This window comes from Ptychodera flava, chromosome 3 (genome assembly GCF_041260155.1).
Source record: "Ptychodera flava strain L36383 chromosome 3, AS_Pfla_20210202, whole genome shotgun sequence".
Classification (NCBI taxonomy): domain Eukaryota; kingdom Metazoa; phylum Hemichordata; class Enteropneusta; family Ptychoderidae; genus Ptychodera; species Ptychodera flava.
The window spans coordinates 43,434,362-43,443,736 of NC_091930.1; the positions used below are offsets into that span (position 1 = coordinate 43,434,362).

Genomic DNA, 9,375 nt, shown 5'->3' on the forward strand with positions numbered 1-9,375 from the left:
TCTGCAGTCTTAGTCACTAAAAAGCTTTAAAATGAATACTTAGGCCCCCTATATATGGCATAACTGAAACATTAGCGGAGATGATTTATGGCTTAGCTGTCAACCGGATATTATCTTTTTGTGTGATGCACACTGCATGTACAAATGTGAATGTAAATGCAGTTTCAAAGTCAAGGAATGTCATATTGGCAAAAGAATGTTCCCTTTCTCCCTTTGAATAGAAGTAATGACTAGTGATTATTTAATCAAACAGGATCAGAACATGGAAAATACACAATAGCTATAGAGGGCGCTATCACATTCAGGCCCAGGGACAAAAATTACAAATGATCACTGAGTGACTTACAGTCTGAATTATATTCACAATTCAAATTTTCAACAACATGTGATGGATACATCAATGCTATCTTATCCACTTTTGCAGGAGAGTTCTTAAATTCTGATAGGCAATTACAGTATCACACAAGACATTTTCTGATTGAAGTGAAAATTTGATTTGATACTAATCAATGCATTCTCATGTATCAGTGATTGGGAGGGCTGAAAACACCAATGTGAAAATGGCCCCATCCAAGCAAAAATGAACGGGCCATTTTGAACTTCAATGGGCCCTACTGAAATGGGCCCTACAGTCATGATCAAGTAATTTACTAATAATTACTATCACGACTAGAAAATGTAATTTTAACTCACTTTCTGTTTTGTTCATTACAAAACACATATTGGAGATAGTAGTAAGATACAATAAACTATTAAAACACATACATTTAACACAAACATATACAATTAACATGTTAACAGAAGTACCTGTAAGAGAAATTACCAATGGCAATACTTCAAAATTCATCACGTTAATGCAAGCCTGTTTTTCTCTTAGCTCTAGCTGCAATATAGAATGATACCACACTTTTTAATAACATTTGTGTTCATCAAATGCCATTCATCATTTCTTTCATCTAACTCACATCTATGACAAATTCTTGGCGCTTCTTTTCTTCCCAATTTGACAATTATGATCACTTATGTGAACTTTGGTTACACAACATCTCATATTTTTCCATTTTAAAAATTCTTTGCACACACTACTTATTACCATGCAGCCTATTCAACTTGTTATTAAAAAGATAACACTTCCAGAATTCTATATCCTCTGTCTGGTTTCATTCACATACTATAGATATCTGTAACCTATGTGCGATAGCAAATAAACTTAAAACATTTCTTAGATAACTACCATTTTTTTACATTTAAGGTAAAAAATCTGGACACAATTTTCATGGTTTGATGATTGAGTGTTTTTATTATGATTTTCTGGCAAGGAGACAAGTCTATATTGAAACTGTACTGCTGATATTATGAGTAAAATTAAAATTTGATTCACTTGCCATGAGGCAAGTGAATTCTCAGGGTGGAATTAATTTCAAATACTGTAACTTGTTGTTTTTATTAGATATCAAAATCAAATATTTGTAGAAAAAAAATAACAAAAGTTACATGCTTATCAATTCATTGAGTGCCAATCAAAATTTTAGGGCAACATTTTATTAATTTTACGATATTAGTTTATTGATAATTTTGAACCAAATGGATATCGCATTTCGTTGGATTATAATTTTTGTCAAAATTTTGGAAAAAACATCTGAAAAAATGGGTTAACTTGTAACTGAAAAGGGAAAATCGTTGATTCAAACACATAGCTTTTTTCTTGTCAGAATGAAGGATTGCTATCACATGTAAAATGTACACAAAGTTAGGTCAAGAATATTTTTGCCTTTCGTGCAGAGTTTGGTCATATGCTTGCTTCTTCAAATTTTGGAATTCTATAACCTTATACATAAAATTAAACCCTCATAACTTTGACCGCCTTTGACTTTTCCTCATTACATAACCTTAATCACTTGAGCCTGGCCTCTACTCAACTGCTTCAAAAATGTTTATTAGCTGCCTACGCACATTTAGGTTGGAAAGAACAACGGTCTTCAAACGTACTCTGCTTTGTGCAGAAAACACATAATTATACATTTTGTTTTGGTAGGCCTAACTTTTCAGTGCTGTTTCCCCTCCACAGTCGCTTTTGTATACATTACGGTCAGCTCCTCCAGATTCAAGGTCACTTCCAAAATAGAAAAAATATCAAACATTCTGCCTCTTGCCATGTGTTTGCCTCCTGCAGAACATATTTTGCCTTTAGCTGCAGTGCTGTAACCTGGTTTTGTGGGCAATGGACCACTGAGGTCCAAATTTCAGCCCGATCAGACCACTATTGATACTTACAGCCATAGTTCTTCAACCAAGGGTTGATAAACAGGGATATTACAGTAAAATATACAAGATCGATGCCTCAGAATTACAGTCCATTTACCAAGCGCACTGTGCTGCTAGCCAGTGAGCGAGGTTGGAGTTTGTTACATCATGGAGCTAGAAATATTTCTAGCTCCACAGTTACACCGATGATATTTACAATGGCGTTCACGCTCTTGCAGGACATACGAATGTACCGCACACATGGCAAACAATATGTACACAGCATGTGTCGCAAATCTTTTTGATGACAATTAATATTTTAGGACAAAAAGAATGATTGTTTTCACGATGTAGTTAATCGATTTCTCAGGCTTATTTTCATAGGGATTTTCACAAAACTTTTAAAGTTTTATAAGTGATTGCTAGGTGTGTACAATTCTTTAAGAACTGTACATTGAAATTTGCTTTGTTTGCACCTCAGAGCGCATTGACTAATAGGTGAGGTGCCAACAAAACGAATTTCAATTTTTCAGTTCAATACGACCATATGCCTTATTCATCTGTCTTCAGGACATGCATCAGTCTCTCCAATTTTTACACAATATTTACAATATTTTGATCCATTCATGCAGCATAATGTAATAAGCTGGGCCACTGTGCGTACTTCTTGTTGCACCATTGACGTACCATAGACAGGTAGACTACAAGATACACATCATGCTTGTTGAAATAATACGTACAGCATATATTCTGTCCTGCACCTGGAAATGTCCGATCTTCCAACCTTTGCTTGTTGTAACCTGCAAAGTTTACACTGTCAGTCTTTAAAACAGTATTGACAGATCGACAATGAGAGCTGAGAGAAATCCAAAGTATAGAAACTGGATAGACATCATCATGAAGCCATATACGTTGTTCAAGACTAACTAGTCTCGTGTATGTAATGCGATAATCTGTACGGGGCATATCCAATAGCACCAGAACTCTGTATTGGATAACGGGAGTGTGATTGAGTTCAAATATTTTGCTTGAGGATATTTTATTGATAACTATGCAAGCATGTCAGTACTGAAAAGCTGGTACACTGATGTTTTGCATTACGTTCAACTTACCTACCGTATATCAGTTGACTTGCATCTCACCATGGAAAAACAAATAACATACAATGTAGATCATCAATGAAAATTAGCAGAAAATTGTTAATAAATAAAAATAAATACATAATAAACAGTTTTGGTATACGGTAGTTCTCTTTTTGGAGGATGTGATGGCCCTGAAAAGGGCCGTTTGGTTTGTGTGTACAATACATGTACATGTACGATATAAAATTTCAGGCTCAGTTGAACCCGAAGATATCTTTAGGGTCAGTGTTCACATCTGGGTTGGGGAATAGCCGGGACCTAGCTCTCCACTGCCTTATTCATCTGTCTTCATGTCTTCATAGACTCTGACATCTTCAGTATCATCTTGTGATGCAGTCGAAGGTACTTCATCATGGAGGACTGGCTGATCTTTTACCAGGACATCACATCACCCATTCTGTCAGTCACCTTGATTTTCACTGAAAATGATGTCTTCGATAATCTGTATAAAATAAAAGCATAGCGTACGTTATTTATGTCGATGAAAAGAAAGAGATATGCAAAAAAACTAAAAAATCCAGGCATCTTAGAGAATCATGGAGAATTATAATCTGATTGGCTCAGTGTGCCAGATACATTGTAACAAAAATCTGAAGGTATTCATGGTTTACACTATTAATGACCATATTCAGCTTGTCATTATAAAGTGGTAAATGTCAAATTTAATTCTTACAAAATTCATTCTACCACTAGAGTACCTAAAAAGGTAAAAGCAGTTGATGATTAATCTAAGGGTCACCATGACAAATGCTTTCCTCTTTTGACAAATACCCAAATTGTTTTTCTCAATGGTAGAAACACTTTGATTGTTGGAGAACAAAAATGCAAAAGTTTGATTACTGAAAGAAAACCAGAGATAAAGTTTATCCACCAGATTACAATTTCAACGGGAAAAAAGGCTACCACACCTCTATAATCCTCTTACAGACTAGAACAAAGGCAATTCCAGGAATCACGAACAGTGCCTTTAAGCATGGGAGTGAGAATGTATGAAGGAAAGACACTATTGTTTATGGACAAACATGGAAAACAAAAAGTTTTTATGAAAGGCATAGACAGACACAGAGTTAGCAAGATATGCCAACATCGGCAGAGACAGACCTTAGAGCATATGATATGGAGATAACGCTGTCAGTAGCCTGGTATGTTTGGCCATGATATGAAGACAGAGTCTGTTTGGTTATCTTCTGTGTAAGTGGAAATCCAGGACAAAGAAATGATTGTGTCCAATAAGATTGACTACAAGAAAATGCTAAGGGCATGTTTTGATATGACAGTGAGTCAGTTCTAAAATTTCCAGCTAGAAGCCACTTGTGGAAACTTTCATGGCCAATTATAGGCAAACATTGTCCAAAATTTGAAGTAATTCAAATCAACAACAATTTTGATCGACAAAATATTTTTTGTGGCCTAAAATGTACATCAGCAAATAGATAAAATTTCTCTCAGAGCAAGCACAGAAGAACGTAGTGTGTATGAGACAACTGCCCATTAAAGAAAGGGACAAAAATTGCTTTCGTTTTGAAACAAAGAGACAACAAAAATATTAAGGAAAATTATATTTTATGACAGCTGACAAAGTTTAAGAAAATAATCACTGAAAAACAGAATGAGTCATGACAGTAATTTGGGGAAATGTGTGTTGATTTGAATTAACAAGCTTCAAAATGTGACATGAAATGATTATTAAGAATGTCCAATATAACAAAGCGAGAGAACAATAAAGATAAGCAATGAAAATTACCATGTGCAGAATTTCAGAAAGAATTAAAAAACTTACTTTTTGAACAAAGAAGCAGCAAATATTGAATAATTGGAACTTGCACTTTGGCCTATGCACAACAACAAAAAATACAAAAATCATATATTAGTCAAGTGATATTTTCATTTATTAGCACACATGTAAACCATTAGGAGATTTTGCACATCGTACTGAAAATGGAAGCATTCATTTCTAATAAAGAGAACATTTGCAAGTAGCCTAAACCATGAACAAAATGCAATACTGAAGAATTTAAAAAGTCAACATTTCAGGAAATATTTAAACCGGGATCTTGGATAGACAACATGGTAACAGAATTGAAACTGTTAAACACAATCTTAGTTTAGCATGGCCTTCAAAATCATCTCTTCAGACTTGTACAAATGTATATTACAATATGTCACCAAGGTCAAGGGTTGTTAACACAATACCTTAACTGTTTGATACATTAAAAAAATACATGGAAATGGTACACAAACAAAATGTTTTATTATAAATGGCATGCAGAAATCAGTAAGACAAATAAATCATTTCATGTGGTGATTCTGAAAAAACATTGAGTAATAAACAAATGGTAAATAAATTACAATTGATTGATGGCTGACACATCTAACAAATAAATATCAATCTAGGATTTAATAGTCAAACAACTCAAAAAAATAGAAACATTAAAAAAAATAAATTTTAATAAGGCCAAACACAACAAACAACAAAACAAACAATTATACCTTTGAAGCATTATATTATATTTGAGAATTTTAGATCAAGGATTATTTGAATAAGTAAATCCCCATTTACAAAATCAAAACAAACTTGAAAATATTACACACTTCAGGAAAATGTAGAAAACTGGTAAATAGCAAACAAAATAAAAGTACGGTATTGACAATACCATAAAAAATTCAGCAAAGGTGTGTATTTTAAAATTGAAACAGACATAGGGAGACAAAGCTTGGCAGGACAGGGAAACCTGGTTGAGGTAGAATTTTCACAAAATAGAACATACAAGTAACAATATAATTTTGTAAGAACTAAAAAAATCGTCTTAGGTTAATAATAATGATAATCTAATAAAAAAAAAGTACACAAACACAGTCTGTGTACCTGTGATTGAGGTCAAAACACAACAAAACAATTTACAACCAGGCCACTCTATCTGTAAAACATGAGCCAATCAGCACAATAACTTACCTTATGGACTAAAAATCACACTTTGATCAATAAAATGCAAACATGTTGCCATGGAAACATGTGAGTTACATAAACTTGTATCAGTTATTGAGGTCAAAACACAAGAAGACAATCTACAACCTGGCAATTCTTGTCTGTAAAACATCAGCCAATCTGCAATACAATCACTTACCTTATGGATTGGAAATCGTATTTCCGTCAATAAAATGCAAATATGTTGCCATGGAAACATGCAAGTTACATAACAATGTAAGGAAGTTGTTCCTTTAAATGTTCCATGTGTTTGTGTAAACAAAAGAAGTTTGCATTCAGTCAAAATTTGTGAGATCAGAAAATGTTTGACTTCATAGAAATTGTAGTTTGCAAATTGACCTTTGACCTTTGTTTATGTTTTCGTTTTCCTACTAGGTTATCCGGTCAGGGAAAGTGTCCTGGAAGTGTTTGGGAAAGGATCAATGCCGGGACAGTTTGATGGGGCCGAGGGAATATACATCAAGAACAACGGTCAATGGGTTATATGTGATAGAGTGAATCATAGAGTTCAGGTTATTGATCCAATCAAACTCTGCTGTGATCTCATCTTACAATTCCATGCATTCCCAAAGTCATTTTATCCATACGATGTAACAGTGGATGAAGACAATGACAAATACTTTATGAGTGATTGGAAGAATGGTCAAGTTGTGGTGAGTTCTGGACAAAGCAAGATTTTAAACTGTTTTGGATGCAAAGAAGGAATTAGACCAACCGGTATCTGCTTGAGTCCTGATGGTTTTATATTCATTGGTGACAGGAAAGGATATGTGAGAAAATATAATAAATCTGGTGAACACATTGCAAGAACTGAAAAAGGACAAGTCAGTGTTCCCTGGGATCTGATTGTGAATAAGAAATGTATTTTTGTATCAGATTCTGGCAGGAAATGTGTTCATGTTTTGAATCACCAGATGCAAAGTATAAGATACATTGGCAAGGGACACTTAGAGAGTCCAGTGGGTTTGTGTTTTGATCACCAACAAGATGGCATATATGTTTGTGATTACGATGGGAATAGAGTGGTTCACTTCAATTGTGATGGTGAATTTCTCAGCTATAAAGGTCAAGGTCAGTTAGAGAAACCCCGTTACATTGCACTGTGTAAGGATAATCCATACAGATTAGTTGTAACACAGGATTACTGTATTAAACTACTGTACATATAAGCAGACATGACACCACATCATGTCAACTCTGCAGGGATATCTCTAGTGAAAATCTACAAATTTTCTGACAAATTTTACACAACTCATTGCAACTGCCAGGCTGTAAATGTGTATTTTTTGCTGTCATTTCAACAATTGTTCATATTTACCGGTAGGCACCATGTTACAAGTGGTATAGCCACAAACTGATGATATCGCTGTACACAGAACACATTGCCATAATTACAAGTTGTCTGTTTTTTTGTGTACATCATCAGTTTATTGCTATACCACTTGTGAAATGGTGCGTACTGTACCTGGTGTTTTGTTTTGGATAAGACATCATTTTCTCACTTAGACGGACAGTTATCAACTGTTTATAAATTGTCATTTTGTTTATTATCCGATAGCAGCCTGTTGCAATTTTTGTGCACTATAAATTTGTCAGAATAATTTTTTGACCTTCACAGATGTGTGCATGAGTGTACAGAAACATACATAGAAGCAGACATGACAATATGACATGTCAAGTCTGCAGGTATATTTCTGGTGAAAATCTACAACTTCAAGTTTTCAGACTAATTTTACACAACACAATGCAACCGACAAGCTGATAATTTCAGCAACAAATTGCAGTGCACAATATTTCATTTTTGCATGATTTTGGACAAATATTGACTTTTCTCCACATGAACGCTAAATTAGTCACCAAAACATGGCAGAAGTCTCCGTAACAGTAAATTTCATTTTTTCAAAAAAAATTGCCTGACAAGCCGATTGGGTTTGAAACTGTCCGGCGGCCAGATTGTAGCTTGTTGCATGTGTTGATAAAAACGTCCCGAAAAAATGACGATTTTTCACTGAATGTGCGTGCTAAAACGTACCTGATAAATTGCGATACCTGTTAGTGTCCTGTTGTTTATGGATTTCTTCAATCGGCGATTATTTCCACGTTTTAAGTTATTTTTTAACGGAGACCAGAGACCGTGCCCATCCCGACACGCTGCCATGATCTCAAATGAGTTTGACATGACAGAGGGCAGATGGTCGCAAGAGGGCGCTATGACCAATCACGCCATCAGGACGCCAGCTGGAGAATGCTGCAGTGTATTTTGAACCCAGCAGTGATTTTGGTGGACGTACATTACGGAGAGATTTGCTCTCTATTTAAAACCTTGGTAAACTTAATTTAATTTGAGTGATCAACAAAGTATTCAATCCTTTACCCTGAAATACTATATCTGAAGCTTCATTTAAGCACAACAGACAAAATTTCCGCAGGTATGTAGTCTTATTAGGGACTGGTCCATTTCTTCGGCCTGGGGGGGGGGGGTCGATGGATTCATGGGGGGGGGGGGTCACCATGTTTTTGACTTTGGTGGTACGGGGGTCACCATGTTTTTGAAATGCCCAATAGGGCGGTCAGTGTGTTTTTTAATTTCAACATGGCTCATATAGTACTTGCAAAAAATGCATCGTGCCAGCCACAAATTTCATCATTCAGCTGCATTTTTCAGCGCGCCCTTCGGCGCATAACTAATAATAATAAGACATTTTTCAGAGCCCCGCCCTAGTGCAAAACTTTAATATATCAGACATATATATATATATATATATATATATATATATATATATATATATATATATATATATATATATATATATATATATATATATATATATTATATATTATTGCCTGAATACATGGGTTTAGGTGCCCGAGAGCAGGTGACAATTTGCCCGACGCAAGGAGGGCAAATTGTCTCCTGCTGCGAGGGCACATAAACCCATGTATTCAGGCAATAATATTTTTATTACATGCCTCTTCACAGTTAATGCTATATGACATTTAGTT

General features: G+C 34.9%; 1 long non-coding RNA gene across 1 annotated transcript; it reads right to left on the reverse strand.

The window, feature by feature from the left end:
* Positions 1 to 3,019: 3,019 nt before the first annotated feature.
* On the reverse strand, positions 3,020 to 8,528 carry LOC139130099 (uncharacterized). Its single transcript, XR_011551781.1, has 3 exons — positions 8,405 to 8,528; positions 5,167 to 5,218; positions 3,020 to 3,828 (listed from the first exon to the last, which is right to left on the reverse strand). It is a non-coding gene; the product is annotated as an uncharacterized lncRNA (long non-coding RNA).
* Between the last annotated feature and the right edge of the window lie 847 nt (positions 8,529 to 9,375).